This window comes from Anser brachyrhynchus (genome assembly GCF_964034855.1).
Source record: "Anser brachyrhynchus genome assembly, contig: SCAFFOLD_317, whole genome shotgun sequence".
Taxonomy (NCBI): domain Eukaryota; kingdom Metazoa; phylum Chordata; class Aves; order Anseriformes; family Anatidae; genus Anser; species Anser brachyrhynchus.
In genome coordinates, this window is record NW_027663587.1 from 48,065 (window position 1) to 61,291 (window position 13,227).

At 50.8% G+C, this 13,227-nt stretch overlaps 1 protein-coding gene across 7 annotated transcripts in view; it reads right to left on the reverse strand.

The window, feature by feature from the left end:
- LOC308187210 (small nuclear ribonucleoprotein E-like) overlaps nt 1-12,867 on the reverse strand; it is a 28,063-nt gene extending 15,196 nt beyond the window's left edge. For 4 of the 7 annotated variants that reach the window (XR_013944515.1, XR_013944516.1, XR_013944517.1 and 1 more), the window contains exons 1-2: nt 10,139-12,867; nt 2,604-5,043 (exon numbers count right to left, since the gene is read on the reverse strand). The gene's annotated coding sequence lies outside the window, so the exon portion shown is untranslated. The remainder of the gene's footprint in view (nt 1-2,603; nt 5,044-10,138) is intronic. The other 3 variants (XR_013944519.1, XR_013944520.1, XR_013944521.1) reach the window with 1 other exon arrangement.
- Nucleotides 12,868-13,227: the final 360 nt, after the last annotated feature.

Sequence of the window (13,227 nt, forward strand, 5' to 3'; positions counted from 1 at the left end):
TGGCTTTCCACCCTAATATTGGGCCTTACCCCTAAGAACCCTGACCCCTAACACTACGGCTCCCACGGATCTAACCCTAACCCCTACCCCAAAAAACCCTAGAAACCCTAACCCTAAAAACCCTTACAGTCCTAACCCGATAAAATTTACCACACTAGACCTACGCCTAAAAGCCCTAACCCTAAAAATTAAGACCCTCTAAACCCTAACCCAAAACGTAAAGATTCTCAAAGCCCTACCGCTGGAGACCCTAACCTTAAAAAAAAAAAAAAAAAGACCTTAAAACCCTAACCCTAAATACCTGACCATAACTAAAACCCTAAGACCCTAACCCTAAAAACCCTATCAACACTAAAACCACAAAATACTTTAAAACCTTAACACACTAACCCCCAAACCCTAACCCTTATAACTCCAACCCTAACAACCTTAAAATCCTAACCCTAAACCCTGGAAACCCTAACCCTGAAACCCAACCCTAGTGCCTTAGCCCTGAAACCTTAAAACCCTAACACCTTATTAGAAACACTCTGTAACCAATACCATAGGCTCAGGCAAGTATCTCAGTGAGGTAGCATTTTTATTCACGATTGCAATGGCAGGCGTCCCACAAGCCACCTACTAGTTCCATAACACAGTTTATATAATTTTTTTTTTCCTCTCGGTGACCAGGACCCTCCCCAGTTTCCCCATTGACTGGGTAATCCATGTTCACAATCTATCCAGTGCTTCACAGAAAATACACAGCTGCTGGCCTGTTACTAGTCAATTTTATTTTTTTTCTTGACTGTTTTCCTCTTTGAGGTGGTAATGTTTCTTACACCGTGATTTCCACCCAATTGCTCTAAGGATTCTGGTTGTCTGCATTTTACAAGGTTGTCTGTTAAGCTTTCTTATCACTGCAAGCATATATCAATACCACCTTCCTTCCCTCTAAACGATGTAACTCTGTGCAAAAACATTTTTATTCCCACAACCTTGATCCCCTTACCCTAAAATCCTTATTCTGTTTAACCCTAACAACTCTAACCACAACCCTAACCCTTCATATCAACCCCCCGACGCTAATGACACTGACTAATGATCCAAACCCCAAACCCCAGGCAACCAACAAAGAAACAGACACAAAGCTGAAAACTACAAAAAAGGCAAAACCCTGGATACAGACCCCAAATCACAAACACGCTACCAAAATGCTACAGAAAAGCCCCAGACGCAGGCCCCAAGCACTACAGCTAGGCCCCAGAAGCTCTAGACACATCCCAAAGCCAAAATGCAATCCCCAAACACTACAGAAAAGCCCCCAAACACCAGACACAGGCTGCAGAAGTCTACAAGCAGGCCCCAGCCACACCCGGATGCAGACCCCAACTGTCCACAAGCAGCTCCCAACCCACCCCCCCCCATGAACTGGACCCCCCCCCACCACCACCCAGATGCATGCCCCAGGCCCCAGGCCTCAGCCCCAGCCCCCACACCCCAGACTCAGGCCCCAAAGGTGTACAACCAGCTCCCAACTGCCCCCCTCAAAGGGAGGCCCCAAAGCCTGCCAGAGGACCCTAGAGCGTACAAGCAGCTCCCAACCCCCCTGGCACAGGCCCCAACCCCCCCCCAGACACAGGCCCCAAAGGTGTACAAGCAACTCCCCATCCTCCCCAGAGGCACGCCCCAAAGGTGTACAAACAGCCCCAACCCCCCAAGACCCAGACCCCTACAGCGTAGAAGCAGCTCCCAACCCCATGCCCCCAAGGCACATGCCCCAACCCCTCCCCCAAGGCAGGCCCTAACAGTGTACAAGCAGCTCCCACCCCCCCCCAGACGCAGGCCCCAAAGGTGTACAAGCAGGCCCCTACAGTATACAAGCAGCTCACAACCACCCCCCCAAAGGCAGGCCCCAAGCCCCTCCAGATGCAAGCCCGAAAGGTTAAAACCAGCTCCAACCCCCTAACCCCCCCCGCCCCGCGCAGACGCAGGCCCCAAAGGTGTACAAGCAGTTCCCAACCCCTCCAAGGCAGGCCCCAAAAGTGTACAGGCAGGCCCCTACAGTGTAGAAACGCTCCAACCCCCCCCCGCTTCCACCTCGAGGGAGGCCCTCCCCCCCCAGTATACACGAAGCTCCCAACCCCCTCTCAGAGGAATGCCTAAAAAAGTATACAAGCAGCTCCTAACACCCCCCCCCCCCCCCCCCAAAAGAGGCAGTCCCCAAAGGTGTACAAGCAGGCCCTCAAATCCCTTAGGTGTACAAGCAGGCCCTTCAAATCCCTTAGCCCCTGCGCCAGCTTTATTGGCGAGCAGCGAGGCTGGGGGGGGAGGGGGGCAAGACAGCCTTAAATAAAATACAAATATAAAAAGTGTTATAAATGGCTGTTATAAATCCAAATAGGATTACAATCAAAGTTTACAATTTATTAAACGAATAGAGGCAAGCAAGCAGCGCTGGGTGCGCCGGGAGTCTCTGCTCCCCCAGGACGCACACCTGTTACGTAAGGCGGCTGGTTTTGATGCTCCCAGGCTAATACATATTCATTACTACTTCGAGAAGAGGCAGGGTTATTAGAATTGGTTTCCGGAATCCGAAACCCCTCCCAGGGGCGCCTGCGTACCAGTCTCTGGTGGTCTCTCGGGGCTTGCTCGGGCTGAATGCTGGTTGTCTTCCTCTCAGGCTTTTGTCCTTCAATTGTCCTTCAGCTCCCCCTTCCTCCTCGTTTGGGAGCCTCTGCGCCGGATTTCAGAAACTCTAGCAACATCCCCTGCAGTAGTCAGCACTTTTCCCTAAAAACCCCTTTGTTCTCTTATCACCTAGACCCGGGCCTCGATGGTAACCCTTCAAATCCCTTAGTGACACGAATTGCTGGACCATTCCTTACAAAAGGAAGGATAAAATATGTAGAGGAGCAATGGCACACGCGAAAGCCCAGCGCCGCGGGCAGAGGCAGCGAAGGTTGACGGCAGAACAGTGCTCGGTTTGAACACGGAGAGGGAAAGCGAGGGGAAGGTGGCCGAAGCCGGCCGCAGTCTCTGAGCTCTCCTCCTCCTGATTGTTTTCTCTCAAAGCCATTTCTGTCTGTGTGCGGGCACCCGGAGCCGGCAGAAGTCCCCGTGAAGTCCTTCGGCAGGACGGAGGGCTGCGTGGGCTCCAGTGAGAGAGGGAGTTAGGAGAATCTTATCAAGTAGAGATAGAGCGCTGACAGCGTTAAACTAGGATGCTACTTAGTGTCTTTGCTAACTATGGTGCATTGTGCCAATTAACTAAAGCAAGAAGCCTTGGGCCCCTTACCAAGGTCAGTCTCCTAATAAGAGAGTGAGCCTGTCTTAAGAAACTGGGAGAAACTGGTCCTGCAGATGGACAAGAGCCAAGGAGCAACTGAGTCTGTGCAAAGACAAGAGGTCAACTAGCGGTGACGAGGAAGAGTCATCAATCTTCATGCCCACGACCTCCCGTGTTGCCCAGCGCTGAATAAACATACCTACTTTACAATCTCACTGATTGTGGAGTCCCTTTTCCGCAAGTCACTAGCAGCGGTTTCTTCCGCAGAGGTTTTCCCAGAGCCGCTTCAAAGCTTCCCTCGCGGAGCTGGGGCGTCGCAGGGGGTCGTCAAAGCACACACACACACACACACACACACACACAGGCGTTGTTGTCCAAACAGAAAGTATTTACAACAAATTCGACAAGCGGTTTTCCTCTGCCAGCAGCAAATGCCTGAGGGCCCCTACAGCTTCACAAATCATAGCACAAAGAGCCTAAAGTTCCTCTAAAATTTAGGGAAATGATTCAAAATAGATCTGCTAGGGGAAAACGATCACTGGCGGCAGGGTACACAATACACGCGAGTCTCAGCTCTCCTCCGCAGGGTCAGTGCCCACGCCCAAGTGCGACGCTGATGGCACCCGAACATTTGCTGTAGCAGGCAGCAGAGCCAGCAGCTCAGGGGAGCAATTTTAAAAACCAGGAGGCACTTAAACCAACCCTTAATTGACCCAGTTACTGCAGGAGAGTCCCGACTACTCGCCCTGGAGTCCTACTGTCACCAGCAAAAAGCACCAACCAAAGCTTGGGGGAACTTTGGTACAGCACAAGAGAAGGGAGTGGGGGTAGCGTAGCCGTATCGCAGAGCTGCTGCTTTTCACACACCATTTTATCATCCCTGATAATTGAAAGTAAGGCCGGGTGGGCTGACCCCACCACCACCACTCCTGGCAGCATGTTTGGTCCACAACGCTAGAATAATTATTTTGCTCCCTCCCGCCCCTACAGCTTCATCATCTGAAAAGATTACAGTCAAAACAATGGCATACACAAATAAAAGTCAAGAGTTGACATTAACTCCGGGATTTGGGTATCAACTGTCCGAGAAATCAGAACACCCAGGCTTCACAATGTGCCCAACATCGAGCTGTGCCAAGGGGGGGCGGAAGGAAGAAGCTTTCCGTTTAAGCCTTCAGAGCATCGCTTCATCACTACGTCAATTCACAGCCACCACAGCGTGCCGATGGACATCTTTCTGTGCCAAAAGAAACAAGTGCTTTGTCCTCTTGATATCAAAGGTAGCCACCTATACTTACGGAACTATGCACAAGACCTTAACTCTGACCAGCAGGGAAACTTAGGACAACTGAGTGCAGATCCTGCCAATTTCTACCAGTTCCAACTGTGCTTTAAGTCTCATTGCAAAGCCTCAGTTAGAAAAAGGATCACCTCAGGGTATCCAACAAGAAGAAGAGGGTTTTTTTTTTGTTTTGTTGTTTTTTTTTTTTAATATACCATAGGACTATGCAGTTCAATCATCAATCATCTTGGAAAGCTCAAGGAGGAGGTCATCCTCATCCTTCCCTGGGTCCAAGTCGAGCTCGGCTTCCAGTATGCCGTCTGAGAGTTCCCAAAGTAGCATCTCTAAATCCTCGTCTACAGATACGGGCGCGTTGCCTGTGGAACTCAGCCGGCGTGTCCTTGCTTCTTCTAGCTGGGAAGAAGCTGAAGTCGAGCTTGAGAACTCCATTGGCTCCACGGATTCTGCCTGGCTTCCAAGATGTGCTTCAGGTCTTGGCAGAGCAAGGAAGAGAACAATCAGTATATGCCATTTCTTAACGGGAAATCCCTTTTCTGCAAACCGGCTCTTAAAACCGTAGCCAACCCCTCCTGCACTTCAATCTTACCCAGGGATTGTTATTCAATTAACTCAGGGCTACATTTAGAGCCCAATATATTAGCAGGTACATTTTTCAGTTTGGGGGTTTCTCTGTGAAGCCAGAGCACCCGGAGTCTAGCAAAGATGGGAAACCAACATGGCCTCCCGGAAGCCCAGTGTCCGAGAACTACATCTCCCGGCATGCTCTGGGAAAACAATATGGACTCCCGGAAACCCGGTGGCCAAGAACTACATTTCCCAGCACTCCCCAGAAAATTGAGCCTCGCACCTTGCCGTAGGACGCCATTTTTTGCTCTGTTACATTACCGGTTTCCTGTTTATGGAGGGTTTTCCCGCCGTTTTGGGGGGTTTCCCCTCAATTTCGGGTTTTCAGCTCTCCATTTCAGAGTTCTTCCCCGCAATTTTGGGGTTCCTTCCCCTAATTTGGTGCTTCGCCCCCCCCCCCACTTTTGGGGTTCCCCCTCCATTTTGGGGATTCCCCCCAATTCCAAGCCCCCCACAATTTTGGAGGCCCCCACCATCCTTTCTTGGCCTGCCACCCTAATATTAAGGTTCTTTCCCCCAATGTTGGGGTTCTCACCACATGTTTGAGGTTCCTTCCCTTAATTTGGGGCTTAGCTCCCCGGGATCTGGGGCTTTAACCCCAATTTTGGGGGTCCCCCCCAAGTTTGGGGATTCCCCCCCAGGTCTGGGGGGGGTCCACATTCAATTCTGGAATTTCACACTTCCATTTAAGTCTTCTTCCCCCCAATTTGGGGGTTCACCCACCCAATTTTGGGGGTTCCTCCCCTAATTTGGGGGGACCCGACCAATTTTGGGGGTCCCCCCCAATTGTAGAGTCCCCCACCCTCCTTTTTTGGGTTCCCCCCTAATATTAAAGAGTTCTTCCGCCCAATTTTGGGGGACCCCACAATTTGGCCGTTCCTTCCCCTAACTTTGGGCTTCAACCCTTCGATTTTGGGGGGGGCTCCCCCCCTCTTATTTTGGCCTTCCGCCCTAATATTAGGCCTAACCCCTAAGAACCTTGACCCCTAAGCCTATGGCAACCACGGATCTAACCTTAACCCCTACCCCAACAAACCCTAGAAACCCTAACCCTAAAAACCCTTGCAGCCCTAACCCGATAAAATTTACCACACTAAACCCCTGAAGACTGTTCTGGGGGGTCCACATTCAATTCTGGAATTTCACACTTCCATTTAAGTGTTCTGCCCCCCCAATATGGGGGCTCGCCCACCCAATTTTGGGGGTTCCTCCCCTAATTGGGGGGGACACAACCAATTTTGGGGGGGACACAACCAATTTTAGAGTCCCCCACCCTCCTTTTTTTGGGTTTCCCCCAATATTAAGAGCTCTTCCGCTCAATTTTGGGGGACCCCACAATTTTGACGTTCCTTCCCCTAACTTTGGGCTTCAACCCTTCAATTTTGGGTGGGCTCCTCCCCTCTTATTTTGGCCTTCCGCCCTAATATTAGGCCTAACCCCTAAGAACCTTGACCCCTAACCCTATGGCAACCACGGATCTAACCCTAACCCCTACCCCAACAAACCCTAGAAACCCTAACCCTAAAAAGGCTTACAGCCCTAACCCGATAAAATTTACCACACTAAACCCCTGAAGACTGTTCTGGGGGGTCCACATCCAATTCTGGAATTTCACACTTCCATTTAAGTCTTCTTCCCCCCAATTTGGGGGTTCGCCCACCCAATTTTGGGGGTTCCTCCCCTAATTTGGGGGGGACACAACCGATTTTAGAGTCCCCCACCCTCCTTTTTTGGGTTCCCCCCTAATATTAAAAGTTCTTCCGCCCAATTTTGGGGGACCCCACAATTTTGACGTTCCTTCCCCTAACTTGGGGCTTCAACCCTTCAATTTTGGGGGGGGCTCCCACCCTCTTATTTTGGCCTTCCGCCCTAATATTAGGCCTAACCCCTAAGAACCTTGACCCCTAACGCTATGGCAACCACGGATCTAACCCTAACCCCTACCCCAACAAACCCTAGAAACCCTAACCCTAAAAACCCTTACAGCCCTAACCCGATAAAATTTACCACACTAAACCCCTGAAGACTGTTCTGGGGGGTCCACATTCAATTCTGGAATTTCACACTTCCATTTAAGTGTTCTGCCCCCCCAATATGGGGGTTCGCCCACCCAATTTTGGGGGTTCCTCCCCTAATTGGGGGGGACACAACCAATTTTGGGGGGGACACAACCAATTTTGGGGGGTCCCCCCAATTTTAGAGTCCCCCACCCTCCTTTTTTGGGTTTCCCCCAATATTAAGAGCTCTTCCGCCCTATTTTGGGGGACCCCACAATTTTGACGTTTCTTCCCCTAAATTGGGGCTTCGACCCTTCAATTTTGGGGGGGGCTCCCCCCTTAGTTTGGCTTTCCACCCTAATATTGGGCCTTACCCCTAAGAACCCTGACCCCTAACACTACGGCTCCCACGGATCTAACCCTAACCCCTACCCCAAAAAACCCTAGAAACCCTAACCCTAAAAACCCTTACAGTCCTAACCCGATAAAATTTACCACACTAGACCTACGCCTAAAAGCCCTAACCCTAAAAATTAAGACCCTCTAAACCCTAACCCAAAACGTAAAGATTCTCAAAGCCCTACCGCTGGAGACCCTAACCTTAAAAAAAAAAAAAAAAAGACCTTAAAACCCTAACCCTAAATACCTGACCATAACTAAAACCCTAAGACCCTAACCCTAAAAACCCTATCAACACTAAAACCACAAAATACTTTAAAACCTTAACACACTAACCCCCAAACCCTAACCCTTATAACTCCAACCCTAACAACCTTAAAATCCTAACCCTAAACCCTGGAAACCCTAACCCTGAAACCCAACCCTAGTGCCTTAGCCCTGAAACCTTAAAACCCTAACACCTTATTAGAAACACTCTGTAACCAATACCATAGGCTCAGGCAAGTATCTCAGTGAGGTAGCATTTTTATTCACGATTGCAATGGCAGGCGTCCCACAAGCCACCTACTAGTTCCATAACACAGTTTATATAATTTTTTTTTTCCTCTCGGTGACCAGGACCCTCCCCAGTTTCCCCATTGACTGGGTAATCCATGTTCACAATCTATCCAGTGCTTCACAGAAAATACACAGCTGCTGGCCTGTTACTAGTCAATTTTATTTTTTTTCTTGACTGTTTTCCTCTTTGAGGTGGTAATGTTTCTTACACCGTGATTTCCACCCAATTGCTCTAAGGATTCTGGTTGTCTGCATTTTACAAGGTTGTCTGTTAAGCTTTCTTATCACTGCAAGCATATATCAATACCACCTTCCTTCCCTCTAAACGATGTAACTCTGTGCAAAAACATTTTTATTCCCACAACCTTGATCCCCTTACCCTAAAATCCTTATTCTGTTTAACCCTAACAACTCTAACCACAACCCTAACCCTTCATATCAACCCCCCGACGCTAATGACACTGACTAATGATCCAAACCCCAAACCCCAGGCAACCAACAAAGAAACAGACACAAAGCTGAAAACTACAAAAAAGGCAAAACCCTGGATACAGACCCCAAATCACAAACACGCTACCAAAATGCTACAGAAAAGCCCCAGACGCAGGCCCCAAGCACTACAGCTAGGCCCCAGAAGCTCTAGACACATCCCAAAGCCAAAATGCAATCCCCAAACACTACAGAAAAGCCCCCAAACACCAGACACAGGCTGCAGAAGTCTACAAGCAGGCCCCAGCCACACCCGGATGCAGACCCCAACTGTCCACAAGCAGCTCCCAACCCACCCCCCCCCATGAACTGGACCCCCCCCCACCACCACCCAGATGCATGCCCCAGGCCCCAGGCCTCAGCCCCAGCCCCCACACCCCAGACTCAGGCCCCAAAGGTGTACAACCAGCTCCCAACTGCCCCCCTCAAAGGGAGGCCCCAAAGCCTGCCAGAGGACCCTAGAGCGTACAAGCAGCTCCCAACCCCCCCGGCACAGGCCCCAACCCCCCCCCGGACACAGGCCCCAAAGGTGTACAAGCAACTCCCCATCCTCCCCAGAGGCACGCCCCAAAGGTGTACAAACAGCCCCAACCCCCCAAGACCCAGACCCCTACAGCGTAGAAGCAGCTCCCAACCCCATGCCCCCAAGGCACATGCCCCAACCCCTCCCCCAAGGCAGGCCCTAACAGTGTACAAGCAGCTCCCACCCCCCCCCAGACGCAGGCCCCAAAGGTGTACAAGCAGGCCCCTACAGTATACAAGCAGCTCACAACCACCCCCCCAAAGGCAGGCCCCAAGCCCCTCCAGATGCAAGCCCGAAAGGTTAAAACCAGCTCCAACCCCCTAACCCCCCCCGCCCCGCGCAGACGCAGGCCCCAAAGGTGTACAAGCAGTTCCCAACCCCTCCAAGGCAGGCCCCAAAAGTGTACAGGCAGGCCCCTACAGTGTAGAAACGCTCCAACCCCCCCCCGCTTCCACCTCGAGGGAGGCCCTCCCCCCCCAGTATACACGAAGCTCCCAACCCCCTCTCAGAGGAATGCCTAAAAAAGTATACAAGCAGCTCCTAACACCCCCCCCCCCCCCCCAAAAGAGGCAGTCCCCAAAGGTGTACAAGCAGGCCCTCAAATCCCTTAGGTGTACAAGCAGGCCCTTCAAATCCCTTAGCCCCTGTGCCAGCTTTATTGGCGAGCAGCGAGGCTGGGGGGGGAGGGGGGCAAGACAGCCTTAAATAAAATACAAATATAAAAAGTGTTATAAATGGCTGTTATAAATCCAAATAGGATTACAATCAAAGTTTACAATTTATTAAACGAATAGAGGCAAGCAAGCAGCGCTGGGTGCGCCGGGAGTCTCTGCTCCCCCAGGACGCACGCCTGTTACGTAAGGCGGCTGGTTTTGATGCTCCCAGGCTAATACATATTCATTACTACTTCGAGAAGAGGCAGGGTTATTAGAATTGGTTTCCGGAATCCGAAACCCCTCCCAGGGGCGCCTGCGTACCAGTCTCTGGTGGTCTCTCGGGGCTTGCTCGGGCTGAATGCTGGTTGTCTTCCTCTCAGGCTTTTGTCCTTCAATTGTCCTTCAGCTCCCCCTTCCTCCTCGTTTGGGAGCCTCTGCGCCGGATTTCAGAAACTCTAGCAACATCCCCTGCAGTAGTCAGCACTTTTCCCTAAAAACCCCTTTGTTCTCTTATCACCTAGACCCGGGCCTCGATGGTAACCCTTCAAATCCCTTAGTGACACGAATTGCTGGACCATTCCTTACAAAAGGAAGGATAAAATATGTAGAGGAGCAATGGCACACGCGAAAGCCCAGCGCCGCGGGCAGAGGCAGCGAAGGTTGACGGCAGAACAGTGCTCGGTTTGAACACGGAGAGGGAAAGCGAGGGGAAGGTGGCCGAAGCCGGCCGCAGTCTCTGAGCTCTCCTCCTCCTGATTGTTTTCTCTCAAAGCCATTTCTGTCTGTGTGCGGGCACCCGGAGCCGGCAGAAGTCCCCGTGAAGTCCTTCGGCAGGACGGAGGGCTGCGTGGGCTCCAGTGAGAGAGGGAGTTAGGAGAATCTTATCAAGTAGAGATAGAGCGCTGACGGCGTTAAACTAGGATGCTACTTAGCGTCTTTGCTAACTATGGTGCATTGTGCCAATTAACTAAAGCAAGAAGCCTTGGGCCCCTTACCAAGGTCAGTCTCCTAATAAGAGAGTGAGCCTGTCTTAAGAAACTGGGAGAAACTGGTCCTGCAGATGGACAAGAGCCAAGGAGCAACTGAGTCTGTGCAAAGACAAGAGGTCAACTAGCGGTGACGAGGAAGAGTCATCAATCTTCATGCCCACGACCTCCCGTGTTGCCCAGCGCTGAATAAACATACCTACTTTACAATCTCACTGATTGTGGAGTCCCTTTTCCGCAAGTCACTAGCAGCGGTTTCTTCCGCAGAGGTTTTCCCAGAGCCGCTTCAAAGCTTCCCTCGCGGAGCTGGGGCATCGCAGGGGGTCGTCAAAGCACACACACACACACACACACACACACACAGGCGTTGTTGTCCAAACAGAAAGTATTTACAACAAATTCGACAAGCGGTTTTCCTCTGCCAGCAGCAAATGCCTGAGGGCCCCTACAGCTTCACAAACGATAGCACAAAGAGCCTAAAGTTCCTCTAAAATTTAGGGAAATGATTCAAAATAGATCTGCTAGGGGAAAACGATCACTGGCGGCAGGGTACACAATACACGCGAGTCTCAGCTCTCCTCCGCAGGGTCAGTGCCCACGCCCAAGTGCGACGCTGATGGCACCCGAACATTTGCTGTAGCAGGCAGCAGAGCCAGCAGCTCAGGGGAGCAATTTTAAAAACCAGGAGGCACTTAAACCAACCCTTAATTGACCCAGTTACTGCAGGAGAGTCCCGACTACTCGCCCTGGAGTCCTACTGTCACCAGCAAAAAGCACCAACCAAAGCTTGGGGGAACTTTGGTACAGCACAAGAGAAGGGAGTGGGGGTAGCGTAGCCGTATCGCAGAGCTGCTGCTTTTCACACCATTTTATCATCCCTGATAATTGAAAGTAAGGCCGGGTGGGCTGACCCCACCACCACCACTCCTGGCAGCATGTTTGGTCCACAACGCTAGAATAATTATTTTGCTCCCTCCCGCCCCTACAGCTTCATCATCTGAAAAGATTACAGTCAAAACAATGGCATACACAAATAAAAGTCAAGAGTTGACATAGTAACTCCGGGATTTGGGTATCAACTGTCCGAGAAATCAGAACACCCAGGCTTCACAATGTGCCCAACATCGAGCTGTGCCAAGGGGGGGCGGAAGGAAGAAGCTTTCCGTTTAAGCCTTCAGAGCATCGCTCCATCACTACGTCAATTCACAGCCACCACAGCGTGCCGATGGACATCTTTCTGTGCCAAAAGAAACAAGTGCTTTGTCCTCTTGATATCAAAGGTAGCCACCTATAGTTACGGAACCATGCACAAGACCTTAACTCTGACCAGCAGGAAAACTTAGGACAACTGAGTGCAGATCCTGCCAATTTCTACCAGTTCCAACTGTGCTTTAAGTCTCATTGCAAAGCCTCAGTTAGAAAAAGGATCACCTCAGGGTATCCAACAAGAAGAAGAGGTTTTTTTTTTGTTTTGTTGTTTTTTTTTTTTAATATACCATAGGACTATGCAGTTCAATCATCAATCATCTTGGAAAGCTCAAGGAGGAGGTCATCCTCATCCTTCCCTGGGTCCAAGTCGAGCTCGGCTTCCAGTATGCCGTCTGAGAGTTCCCAAAGTAGCATCTCTAAATCCTCGTCTACAGATACGGGCGCGTTGCCTGTGGAACTCAGCCGGCGTGTCCTTGCTTCTTCTAGCTGGGAAGAAGCTGAAGTCGAGCTTGAGAACTCCATTGGCTCCACGGATTCTGCCTGGCTTCCAAGATGTGCTTCAGGTCTTGGCAGAGCAAGGAAGAGAACAATCAGTATATGCCATTTCTTAACGGGAAATCCCTTTTCTGCAAACCGGCTCTTAAAACCGTAGCCAACCCCTCCTGCACTTCAATCTTACCCAGGGATTGTTATTCAATTAACTCAGGGCTACATTTAGAGCCCAATATATTAGCAGGTACATTTTTCAGTTTGGGGGTTTCTCTGTGAAGCCAGAGCACCCGGAGTCTAGCAAAGATGGGAAACCAACATGGCCTCCCGGAAGCCCAGTGTCCGAGAACTACATCTCCCGGCATGCTCTGGGAAAACAATATGGACTCCCGGAAACCCGGTGGCCAAGAACTACATTTCCCAGCACTCCCCAGAAAATTGAGCCTCGCACCTTGCCGTAGGACGCCATTTTTTGCTCTGTTACATTACCGGTTTCGTGTTTATGGAGGGTTTTCCCGCCGTTTTGGGGGGTTTCCCCTCAATTTCGGGTTTTCAGCTCTCCATTTCAGAGTTCTTCCCCGCAATTTTGGGGTTCCTTCCCCTAATTTGGTGCTTCGCCCCCCCCCCCACTTTTGGGGTTCCCCCTCCATTTTGGGGATTCCCCCCAATTCCAAGCCCCCCACAATTTTGGAGGCCCCCACCATCCTTTCTTGGCCTGCCACCCTA